Genomic DNA, 13,380 nt, shown 5'->3' on the forward strand with positions numbered 1-13,380 from the left:
AGGTGGATGGACCTAGAGTCTGTCAAACAGAGTGAATTAAGTCAGAAAGAGAAAAACAAATACCGCATGCTAACACATACATATGGAATCTAAAAAGGAAAAAAAAATGGTCATGAAGAACCTAAGGGCAAGACAGGAATAAAGACACAGGCCTACTAGAGAATGGACTTGAGGATACGTATGAGGAGGAGGAAGGGTAAGCTGGGACAAAATGAGAGAGTGGCATGGACATATATACACTACCAAACGTAAAATAGATAGCTGGTGGGAAGCAGCCGCATAGCACAGGGAGATCAGCTCAGTGCTTTGTGACCACCTAGAGGGGTAGGATAGGGAGGGTGGGAGGGAGATGCAAGAGGGAGGAGATATGGGGATCTATATATATGTATAGCTGATTCACTTTGTTATAAAGCAGAAACTAACACACCATTGTAAAGCAATTATACTCCAATAAAGATGTTAAAAAAAATAAAGTGATACCAGGGCTGACTCATTTACATGCCCATTCTTTCCCTCAAAATCACTGATAAATCTCAAGTTGTTGGGAATAGAAAGATTTAAGACACAAATCAAAAATGCCTCCAGACCCTTTTTCTCTACTTTATTTTTCAAGGTGACAGCAGTTGTTTTTATAATAGAAATGTTGCCCCATTCCATCCCTTCCTAAAATTTTTTCATAGATCTTTATTATCTGCTGATTAAAACCCAAACTCATGAGAATGGTGTGCCAACTCCCTCAGTACCTGACCCTAGCCCTTTCCCCATGTATCATTCACCCTAAACAGAACATTTCTGGGCTCCTGTTTTGCTTGATTATAAGGTCCCTGAGTAAATGTATACAGTGTCATTCATCACTCTTTTTCAGTAAAAGTGCCTGATATATGGCCCATGCTCAATAAATTCCATCTGCTAGGCAAAAACTGTTCCACCCTGATGCTTCCAAATTTTGTCCCTGTCCCCATCTAACAACTATTATCTGATCATCACCTTCCAATCCCAGTGTCATCTCTTTCTTGATCTAATCTTATAGAAGCAGTATTGGGTGTTCCCTACATAATTTTTATAGCACTTATATCACATTATAATAATATATTTACATTTAAGTCTTCCCTACTGCACCAAGTATAGAGACTATGATTCTTTTTTTCATGACCTTAATATTGAATCAAAGTGAAATCCTTAGCCCCATACTCTAAGACTTCAGATCCAAAGACCAAAGTCACATTGTATCCTGAGTCTTCTTATGCCAGCCCTTTCCACCTCACTTAGGGGCAACTCTCCATTTTATCTTCCCCCTTTGCTTCTGAGTTGAGCCAGTCTCCAATACTGTGTTTCTCCTTGTGGCATAGCTCCTTAGTTTTGACTGGTGACCTCTGTGCACCCCTATAAAACCAATCTAGAGAACACAAGTCCCTCTTATATTTTCACTCATACTATCCCTCCTTCTAGGTTAGAAAGCCCTGTAGAGAATTAGAGTGACCTCTGTCCACTCCCCTGACTCCCAAGAACTGACCACTGCTTGGGTTTCATCTCTGCCATTGTGCTCCATTCACCTGATTTAATATTGAATACCAGCTGTAACTGCATCAAAGCTGAGCCAGTTGTCTCTTAGACAACTGGCCTGTCAGGTCTTTCAGGAGTCAGTGACTGTACTCGGATTAGCTTATGTTCAGCTCTAAAGACAAGGAACAAAGCCACTTCCTCCTTCTGTTATCCTCTTGATCCACCAGCTCAGAGCTGCAACAAGCACAGAGCATCATGCTTCACCATGAAGTTATCTCAAAATTTGAAAAACAAGGATTCATCAAGCCATTTGGCAAAGCCTTTTCTGACATCATCATGTACACACACGCACACACACACACACACACACAAACATAAGTTAGATGTAGCAACATAAGTTAGATGTAGGTACAATAAAGTGGACAAACACATAGTTAATTTTTCATACCCAAAGGGTACTGAATAATGTGCTATGCATCATTCCAGAGTTTTATAGTCAGTGCCACATGGCTCTGTCTTTAGCCTTTTCCTGTTCAACATTTTAATTCCTGATGTGAGGAAAGATACAAATTTTATCACTTTTGCTCACACATCCAAGTTATTTAAATGAATTGGATAATGGAATCAAAATTTCATAAAAATCTCAGAATCCTAAAATAATATACTATATATTTCAAGATGAAACTTAATTTAAAAAATACAAAGTCTTACACTTAGATAAATGATAATTCCAATATTTCAGTGTGGAGACTATGGTTTAATAACAGAACTTACGGAAAAGAGTGAGGTTTTTCATTAAATATACTTCTATAATACATATTTTTGTTTGGTTCACTGTTTTATTTGCCTAGAATAGACTCCAGTGCACAGTAGGCATTCAATAAATAGTATGAATGAATGAGTCAGTTATAAGTCCTGACTACTACAAAAAGCCACTGAAACTTTAGATCGCAATAGAAATGGACAGACAATAGAGCAAGAGAGGGGACGGTCCTGTCTGTTCTTCATAACCAGACCACAACTATAGTAGGATTATGTCCAGGTCTGAAAACACTTTAAAGTGGATGTGTGAAGCCAGATTATTCATAGGGAAGCTGCCAGCATGATGATGGTACTCAAAACCTAGCAAGAATCCCAGAAAACAGAGGTGATCATTAGGGCCACCATCATTAAATGTACACAAAGTTGTTTATGTGGAAGATGGGTCACATTAATTCTGGGGAGTGTCAGTGTGGAAAACTAAAACAAGTGACAAGGAGAAAGGTTTCAGCTCAATATAATGGAAGGATTTTCTAGAAGTAAGATGCCAGAGATGCCTTAAAAACTAAGAAGTTCCTGCATTTTGAGGTATGATAGGATAAGATAGAGAACCACTAGTGAAAATGTTAGAGGGAGGAGTAAGAACACCATAAATTTTTGGACTTAAAATATTTGGTACCTCCAGTCCTTACTCTTTTAATTATTCCTAAATGAGATTCTACCAAAGGTGAAAAAAATGTTCTTACAACTCACAAAAAACATGAAGAGATAAAGCAGAAAATACAACAAATTTATTTATCAATAAGTCATATATATTTCAAGGATATGAGCCTGATGTTTATTAGAGTAAATGTGATGAACTAGAACAATGTAGTGATGTAAATGTATTTCATTTTCACCTGTCATTTTCTAGAAACAAACTTATAAATAAATGAACAAGGATAAAGGCCGTTTTATTCTAATGATTTAACAATTAACCAATAATATTAATAAATGGTAATACAAATGAAAAATTACAATATATTAATGAAAGAAGGGTTCTTAGCAGTTAAGATATAATCTAAGCCAATACTTTACAAAAGTTCCCCAAAGCATTGTCTAGACTCTGATTAAACACCAGCAGTATTGAGAAATTCATTACCTCAATCCATTTTGAGGTCTAGTCTAATAGTTAGAAATCATTTTACATAGGGACTTCCCTGGTGGCCCAGTGAGTAAGACTCCGTGCTCCCGATGCAGGGGGCCTGGGTTCAATCCCTGGTCAGGGAACTAGATCCCGCGTGCATGCCACAACTAACAGTTCACATGCCGCAACTAAGAAGTCTGCATGCCACAACGAAGATCCCATGTGCCGCAACTAAGACCCGGCACAGCCAAAATAACTAATAAAATAAATAAATAAAAATTCTTTAAAAATAATTATTTTATGTAAAGTTAAAGCTTCCCTTCTCATAATTTCCACCTATTCAGCCTGGTCCTGCCCTCCAGAGCTTCACAAAATTAGTCCAAATCTCTCTACACATGGCCATCCCACAACTAATCAAAGACAGCTATCAAGCTCCTAATTCTTTCATTCTCCAAGCAAAATATCTTCAGTTCTTTCATATCTGCTCCCAGAATGTGACCCAAAACCAAGGAGTCCTTTAAGCAAATTGAGGAGTGTACATGGCTAGGCAATGAGCATGGAACAGAGTGCCCTGGTGAGGTCTGCCCAGTGTGAAGTTGAGCTGCTATAAGCATGCCTTCATTGTGGACATTGAACTCCCTGTTATTTTCAACTACAACTAAAATACCTTTCAGTACTCAACATAAATCACTGCATTACCTAGCAGCGGTCCCAGTCAAGACAAGGAGCTATGTAATTAGTACCATGAGGTTCCTACACAATTTTGGGAAATATGTGAGGTATAACTCAGTCAATAAGGTGTGGGAGGCAAATATTATTATACCCACTCACAGACAAGAAATGTGATACTCAGAAATTGAATGACTCAGTTAAGTTTGTACAACTAAGAAACAGAAATGAACCTAGAATGACCTGAATCTAGTGCGGCATACTTTTCATTGCACCATGCTACCTTCCTGAATCTCTATTCCATGATCTCTATACCATAACTTATAACAAATAAAATTATTCACATAGTAACAGAGTACAAAATAGTTTAAATATAACTCTATTGTTTGTTTTTTTATCCTCCCATGTACATTTTAAAAGTATCTGAACAAAAAGTTGATGGCTTGTTTAGTACTTCCAAACAACAAAGTTTTTCTTACAATATTTTTTAAAAGCTACCTTTAATTCAAACTGGCAGGTAATTTTTCTAAAGGGTCTAGAATGATGAAAATAGCATTTTATGCTAAGACTCTTGAGACTGTAAACAAAATAAGAAGAATTATGTGTTTGAACAAAAAATTGTGAACTATCGTTTCAAAATTTATTAGCATAGACCTAAAAGCCATTTAAAAGATTGAAAATGATACAGTTTTTCACTAGCTTTTCAGCTTCTTTCCAGCAGGGAATTGACAAATCCATTAGAGCCGCAAACCTATGTCTGCAGAGAGGGTTCAGGGATAAGCTCAGAGACATGTAGGTGCACCTACAATCATTTATTTTTTTTAATTGCTGTGGTATATTGTGGGATGATGTCACAAAGTTCATGTGGCAGAGAACTACATTCCCCCTGAATTCACTGAGATTTCTGTAACCAGTTCTAATGCAGCTTTGGGGGAAATTAGGTGAAAATCTATCATTTCTGCTTACTAATTATCTCTCAAGATTGGTAACATTATGTCAGTTAGTTATGTCAGGGTGACCCTCATGGTTTAGCAAAAGATGATTATTTTGTACATTTGGCCACAATGACTCAACTTCTCACCTTCCCAGACAGTGACACTCTCCAGGGTCATCTGAAGGTCTGGCATTTTACTTTGTCATATTTTACCACATTCTCTTGCCTCTTGCTCTCAGGAGTGTCATTTGTCCCTATTTGCCTTGATTCACACTCCACAACCTGGAAAAGTTTTCATCTATAAAACATCCATTAAGTTGTGGAGGAAAATATTCCTGTATGGTTTTAGTCTCTCAAAAACAATTGAAAGAAGCTTCTCCCTGGAGAATTTAACCACCTTTCTTCTAAAAGTGCATGGCTTGAAACAACCACAAACCTCCAATTATTGTGGAACATTATGAAATCATGGAAACAGCACTAGACTTAAAATCAGAATATGTGACCTTGAATCCAGTCTCCGTCACTTAGCTTGGTAAAGTCACTTTATCTCTTGAGTCTGGGTTTTGTTCACTGTTAGGTATGAAAACAATACCTACTTCAGAGCTATGGTCGCAAAAAAATTAGACAAATCATGTAAAAGTAAGTAGGTATCCAAAATGCGTGAATTTTCTACCTAGAGATATAATTTTCCTGACTAAGGCTATTGACTTTTTAAGTCCACAGAGCTCCAACTAAACATAGATATTCATCAAACAAAAATTATTATCCAGGGAAGTAAGAGCCAATATGTTAACAGAAGGTGGTAAAACCTTTACTGAGTAAAATTAAATGTGTTCTACTAACTGCACTTTACATATTAAAAACATTATTAGAAAAAAATCACAGGAGTATTATAACCTACCAGACTTTTTTTAAGCCAGGAAGACTTCTTTTCAAAGCTCCATATTTTACATTCTGTCAGAAATAAAATCTCAAAACCCATCGTAATCAAAGACTTAAGTGCAGAGTTATATCTGTAGGTCACAGGGAACCGAAATTTGATTAGAAAAAATACTTTCCTAGCTCCTTCTCCCTCCCCTATGCCCCAGCATTTCCTTACTAATAATCCTTACCATAATTAGTTCTTGTTGGATATAGGATGGCATGAATCAGATCTAATTTTGATGATAAATTAGCTATATATTTTAAATAGAGAAATACAATGTTCTTGATATCGAGATGTCTGATTTATCTTTTTTAAAAGAGATAAAGTTTCCTGCAATTATGTCACTAAGGAGAACTGGTGGGAAGAGAGTTGGATGACTTTAATTTATTTGCTCTAAATTGACAAAGCTCCTGTTATAACAAGATGGTCAATACTTACGGGAATGTAGCCACAGGGTTTTTACTGTTATATACATAGATACTTATTTCTGTAGTGCCATAACATTGTAAGGAAAGAAAGTCTTTTTTCTATGGAAAAATCTAGATTGGGCAATTCTGAGTCCACTTCTATCAACCCTCAGAGAAGTCATGACTCGTAAGAGTGGGGCTAAGAAGGGCGCTAAGGATCTTCATGTGTAAAATTTAAATAATGGAAGACTCACTCAGAAATCAAAGGGAACTCGTGTGTTTACAAAATGAATACACTGGCAGTAGAAGGGGATATTTTCTCATTTTTAATACAAAGTGTTTTTCTCTTGAGAAGTAAGTGATAAATCTACTGAATATTTCCAGGTGTCTAAAAAGGCATACAGCAAGCTGGATGCTTACTTGAGTTCAAGTTAAAAGAGGCCAGCTAAAATTTCCAAATGTAAGTATTGTTTGATATCAGCAAGAGGGACCCAAAGCCTGAAATCCTAAGGTAATGTGGAATAACGATAGCTGTGAGACATGCATCCAATGCAGACTTCGTTGTGTCACCACCTCAGTCTTCCTGCCACCAGGCTACCCCTTGAGGGCCCCAGTATATTAATCACAGAGAACAAAACAAAATTACCATTAACCCACCTGAATTGGATTTTTCCCTCAAATTTGTAAATAATCGTTTGCTTTCTTCCCTAAAGGAATTTGGTACTGCTTTTATTTACTGCTATGAGTAGAATTATATCACTCACCTTTCAAATAGTACAGGGAGAGCTCTACAAGCTGTTAACACTTGACTTTGACAGTTACTCTTAATTTATATTCATTTTACTTTGGCAGTTACTCACCGTGAGTAATGATTTTCCTTCTTTCTATTTTTCTATTTTTCTTAACACATGTTATTTTATAATGAATCTCTAAGTAGTCTACTTTCTTCTCATCCAATGTGCATATAATTATATTCAGGTATTAATTTTCTGTATTTACCTCATGTTCTATGCCTCGTTTTTAAATTTTAGTACATTTTTTTCTGTTGAAAACTGGCAAAATATCCACAAGGAAGCATGCAATCACAGTTCTCTTGTACTCAAGAGAATTGAAATACTTACTATGATTTACTTTTAGTGAACTTTTGAGTTTGAGTAATAATTTTATTATTTCTATCCACATAGTAACTTTTATATTATATTTCATCCCTATTAAAGTATTTAACAAAGGCACTAATTTGGAACTATTTTCTGTCCCTATTAAAACTCTGTTAGAAAAGTCGGTGAGTTGTGCTCCGTATCTTTCCTAATGCTTCGAAGATAAATATGACCATTTAAAATCCCTCAGCATAAAATGAGTTATTTCTACCAGGATCATAATTTTTGAAGACAGTAGAATTTTTTTCAATTTCCCAGGTATTCTTCTTCAGAGATGTGTCATACATAGCAGTCTCTGTCCCCGTGTTACTTCACCTAATAAAATGTGGCATAACACAGCAAATTACAAGCATATGCAATTAGAAAATTTGCCACATGTAAGACAAAATATCTTCTTTTCTAAATATGTGAAGCTCAGCTCCTGAAAGTCTATATCTACTTTAAGGATATTTTCAAAATTACAGAAAACAATTTTGTTTGGTAATGTGGCAGGTTGGGGAGGAAGGGAAGGATGACCAAGAACAGGAAAACATTCACTTATAAGTTTGCCAAATTTATGTCTAAGTGAATTAACCACATTGTCCAAATATAGATAACTGAGACAGTTAATATTTCCTCTATATTTTCCTAAGGAGCCCTTCCTGGAACATTTACATACTTCAATTTTCCAAGATCTGGAAAAGAACTCTTATTATACTAATAAACTTGGGGAGCAGAAAGGGGCACAATTAGGGATATTTTGCACTTTTTCCTCTGGACCGGCATGCAGTTAAGCAGTCCCTAGGCTGGCTTGCCACACTTTCATATATTTTGCTGGGAAGGAGATAACTAGTCCAAATGGATTTAGACAGTTTATTACTTCCGGCACAGCAGGCAGCATGAGCTTCATGTTTGCGTGGTTCCCTTTGCCCCCACCAAAGCCACAGCAGGGTGAAGAGGCAGGCCCAGGTAGATGCTGCACACAGAGTGAATCTGTCACAGCTGAGAAACACTGAACTTAGGAAATGCCCAACCTGCCATCTGGCTCCACCCAGCTATGATATTTAAGGCCAACAACCTATAGATTCAGGTCCATCCAAGGCCTAAAATGATCCTGCCTGAATAGGTCCAGCGGTATTTCCTTGGCTAGGTTTAAAACTTATTTTCCTGATGGCGCAGTGGTTAAAATCCGCCTGCCAATGCAGGGGACTGTACAGGTTCGAGCCCTGGTCCGGGAAGATCCCACATGCCACGGAGCAACTAAACCCGTGCACAACAACTACTGAGCCTGCGCTCTAGAGCCCACAAGCCACAACTGCTGAGCCTGCGTGCCACAACTACTGAAGCCCGTGCGCCTAGAGCCCGTGATCCGCAACAAGAGAAGCCACTGCAATGAGAAGCACTCGCACCGCAACGAAGAGTAGCCCCTGCTCGCGGCAACTAGAGAAAGCCCACGTGCAGCAATGAAGACCCAGCACAGCCAAAAATAAAATCAATTAATTAATTAATTATTTTTAAAAAGCTTATTTTCCTGCCCCAAGCATGGTATGCTTAGGGTAACCCTCTGAACAACTTTAATCAAAAGATTAAAATAAGCTACCATATGTAAGTTACCCAATATACCGTAAGTATCCCAGCATCCTATTGAACACCAATAGGTTTTGTTTCCTCCTTCCTTACAATAGTTTTGCCTTCATAAATTTGGTTGTCCTCCAGTTTCTCCTTTAAAGCAAAGCAAAACAACAAACAAAAAGCCTAGAGGCCTACCTAAACCCCAGTCCACTTGGCTGAGACACTGATGTCATATTTCACTCCTATCAGTTCCACAATTTTACATCCCAATCTCCGCTAGCTAGAATTCTATTATAACTCAGATATCTTCCAAATTCAAACCATCAGCATATAGCTGACTATAACCACTACTTTTTTTCCTAAGATACCTCTTACCACCTTACAGCCTTGGACAATCTCTACTGTGGCACTGACATCAGCCAAGCCTGAACACAGATTGTAACTCATGTTTGGATACAACGATTTAGATTCCTGACCATTCTATAGGGAAATATTCTATAGGATTAAAGACCTTCCCCAACCCCAATTACATCCCTGTTCTACTTATCCTCTCCTTGCCAAGTTACAGCATACTTCAAGTGCTGAAATTTTATGAATCCTAAAGCAACGAGGGAAAAAACAGATCCTAGTTTTTTTATATCTCCTATAAGTTCCCTTCATCCATTTATAGAAAATGGCCCTTTTGGAAACAGGTGCAGGATTTCTGCTTCCAGTATTAATAATTAAGCTCTGATTCCTTCGTGCAGATAACTGTAAATACTGGGGGAAAAACATTTGAGGACACTGCAGAGTGAACATTCAGAGTTTGGAGAAAAGTCAACACATGGAAGAAGGGAACTTCACAGGGTAAGTTTTTCATCTTTCTAACTTTAATTTGAGGACAGTCAATGACTGGCACCTGGCCAAAAACTTATATTCTTTGTGGCCTAAAGAACCAAAAGACAGAGTTAGGGACAACCAAAAGTATAAAGTGAGTGAAGATCCAAGAAAGGAGAAAGCCAGAGAATGAACCCAAAGTTTGTGTAAATATTCTGCCAAAATTTCTTGCTGAATCCTGAACCATATATGAGCAAGACAAACTCAGAGCAACCCAGTTAAAGGCAAGAGAACTGACCTGGGAGTTGAACTGATACCAAAAAGACCAACTTTATAGTGAGTTAGGCATAACAGGCATCCAAGTTAATTGCCTGCTTAAATAAAAAAAAATTTTTTTTTAAAAAGCAACACACTTTGGAGGAATATAACAGAACCTAGAGTCTCCGTGACATAACATTCAAAATACCCATAACATTGTATAGGCCAAAATTACTTAACTTATGAAGAAATAAGAAAATGAGACTCATAATAGCAGGGCCCTGGATTAGGGTTAGTCAAGCAAAGCATCTAGAATACAAAATTAAGGAAGCACTCATTCTCAGGGTCCTGGAGGTGCAAAGTCAGCATCTAAAAGTAAGGGACTCCTTAAATTTTGTGTTCTAGTAAGCTTACTTGTCTCGCTCTAGTTCCAGCCCTGACCAAAAGAGAGCACCTAGAGATGACTAAGATATTGGAATTAGTGGGCATGGATTTTAACTCAGCTATTATAAGTATGCTTAATGTGACACTTGCTTAATGTACTCATAACAAAAGGAAGTGTAGAAAATCTCAGCAGAAAAATAGAAAATGTAAAAAAAAAAACCCTAAATGGATAAAATTGATAAAATAAAATACATAAAATAAGTAATTCATTAGATGGTATTAAGAGTAGAATAGAGATGACAGAGGGAAGGGTCAGTGAACCTGAAGATAGATCAATAAAGATTGTCCAATCTGAATATCAAAGAAGAAAAAGTGAAAAAAAAAGTTAATAGAGTCTCATGTACCTGTGGGAAAAGATCAACGTCTAGCATACATGTAATGCGAGCCCCAGAAAAAGAAGACAGAGAATGGGACAGTAAAATATTTGAAAAAATAATGGCTAAAATTCCCCCAATTTAGTGAGAGACATACATTTATAGATTCAAGAAATTTAAAAGTATAAAAACAAAGAAAACTATGACTAGCCACATCACAGTCAAACTGCTAAAACCAAAGATAAAATGAAAATATTGAAAACTTCCAGAGATGAACAACACATTACACACAAGGGAACAACAATTAGAATTTTTACTGACTTCTCATCAGAAACTGTGGAGACCAGAATATAGAAGAAAAAATTTTTTAATGTACTAAAAGAAAAATACCATCAATCCAGACTTCTAAGACATCAAAAATATTCTTTAAGAATGAAGGCAAAATAAAGACATTTTCAGATAAAAGAGGACTAGGAAAATTTGCCACCAGCAGACCCTTACTATAAGATATGCTAAAGGAAATTCTTCAAGATGATGAGAAATGATTCCAGACAGAAAACTGGATGCTCAGGAAGGATTGAAAAGTATCAGAAATGGTAAATATTTGAGTAAATATAAAATAATATTTGATTTGCATTTCCTTAAAGCACATATAATTGGCTTAAGCAAAAATTATAAATTATCTTGTGGACTTTATAATGACTATAGAGGTAAAACATGACAAAAGGACAGGAGGTAGCTAAACAGACATTTAAAGTGTAGCCAATTTTCTCCCCTCCATTATGTGAATTGGTATATTGACTTTAAGCAAATAGTATTCCGTGGAAAGGGAAGGAAGTTATTATTCAGCAAGACACAGTGACAGACACAATACCAGGCACTCCATGTGTACACTGTATGGTAGAACAATATCTTTGAAAAACTTTTTTTTTTCTTCAATTTCCTTATATACCTAGGCTATTCATTCCCTTGTTTACTTAGCCAGTGCCTCAGAGAAGGAATGACACAGAGGAAAGGACAAAAATAAAATAGTATTTTTATTTTAAAATTTTAGGCTTTATAAGACAAGCTTTTACTCAGAGTAAGGTAGAAAGTCATAGGAGATCCAAGAGCAGAGGAGTGAGAAGATATGCCTTACCTTAGGAAAAATCTCTCTGGATGTTCTGTTGAGAATAAACTGAAGGCATGGCTAGAGTAAAAGCAGGAGGAATGGTGGGGAGGATATCATAATAATCCAGGTGATTGGTGAAGGAAGTTGGACCAGGGTGACAGCAGTAGAGAAAGTGAAATGCAGTTGTATTCTGGATATATTCCAGGATGGTAACATATCAGTGAAATAAAGAAGATGTGATACACACACACACACACACACACACACACACACACACACACACACACGTATACAATGGAATATTACTCAGCCGTAAAAAAGAATGAAATTTTGCTATCTGCAACAGCATGGATGGACCTGGAGGGTATTATGCTTAGTGACGTTAAGTCAGACAGAGAAAGACAAATACTGTGTGTTTTCACTTATACGTGGAATCTAAAAAATAAACGAATTGAATATAGCAAAACAGAAACAGACTCAGATTGGAGAAAGACCAGTGGTTACCAGAGGGAAGAGGAGTGGAGGAAGGGGCAAGGTAGGGAAGGGGATTGGGAGGTACAAACTATTAGGTATAAAATAAATAAGATATAAGAATGTAATGTACAGCACAAGGAATATAACCAATAACTTTAAATGGAGTATAATCTATAAAAATACTGAATCACTATGTTGTACACCTGAAACTAATGTAACATTGTAAATCAAATATACTTCAATAAAAAAATTAAGTCTATGCAAACTTCAGTTGGATCCAGCTGCAAAAATAAACAATGTATGTGTGTCTACATGCTGGGCTATGTTATACTGACTGTATGGTAGAAATATGGTAGCAATTCTAAGATACATATCAGATGGTAATGAGATGCTTCATAGAGAAAGTGTCTTTGATCAGGGATCTGAAGATGCGATAAAACATGGAGAGATGGAAGGAAGGGAAGGCTTTCTAGTTGAACTCAACAAGGAGACTAACGCCTCAGAGGCCTGAATGGCAGGTTCACAGGACACTAATGCCCTTCTCCGAGTTCCAAATCTTCTGTGTCTTGAAATGAGTGATTTTCAATGGGGTGGGAATGGGAGGCTTTTTGTGGGCTCTCCCTCTGAAAGAGAGTTTTTCTTAATTTGTGAAGGATGGGTAGTTTGAAGAAACACATCTGCCAAAGACCCCAATTTAAATTTAAAACTATGGGTTCAGGTGATTTATAAGATGGTTCTGTGAATGGAAATATAAAGTTAGAACATTTAGTTTCCAAGGTCAAGAAGGAATGCATCAGTTGTTTAGCAAGAAGGAATGCATCAATTGGTACTACCAGTCGAGGGAAGGAGAACAGCATCTGCGATTTTCCAAGAAACTACTATGTGTGAGACACTCTGCTAGGCTCTTTACACGGTTGTGCGTTTAGTGCTCT

This window comes from Balaenoptera musculus, chromosome 9 (genome assembly GCF_009873245.2).
Source record: "Balaenoptera musculus isolate JJ_BM4_2016_0621 chromosome 9, mBalMus1.pri.v3, whole genome shotgun sequence".
In the NCBI taxonomy this organism is placed as follows: domain Eukaryota; kingdom Metazoa; phylum Chordata; class Mammalia; order Artiodactyla; family Balaenopteridae; genus Balaenoptera; species Balaenoptera musculus.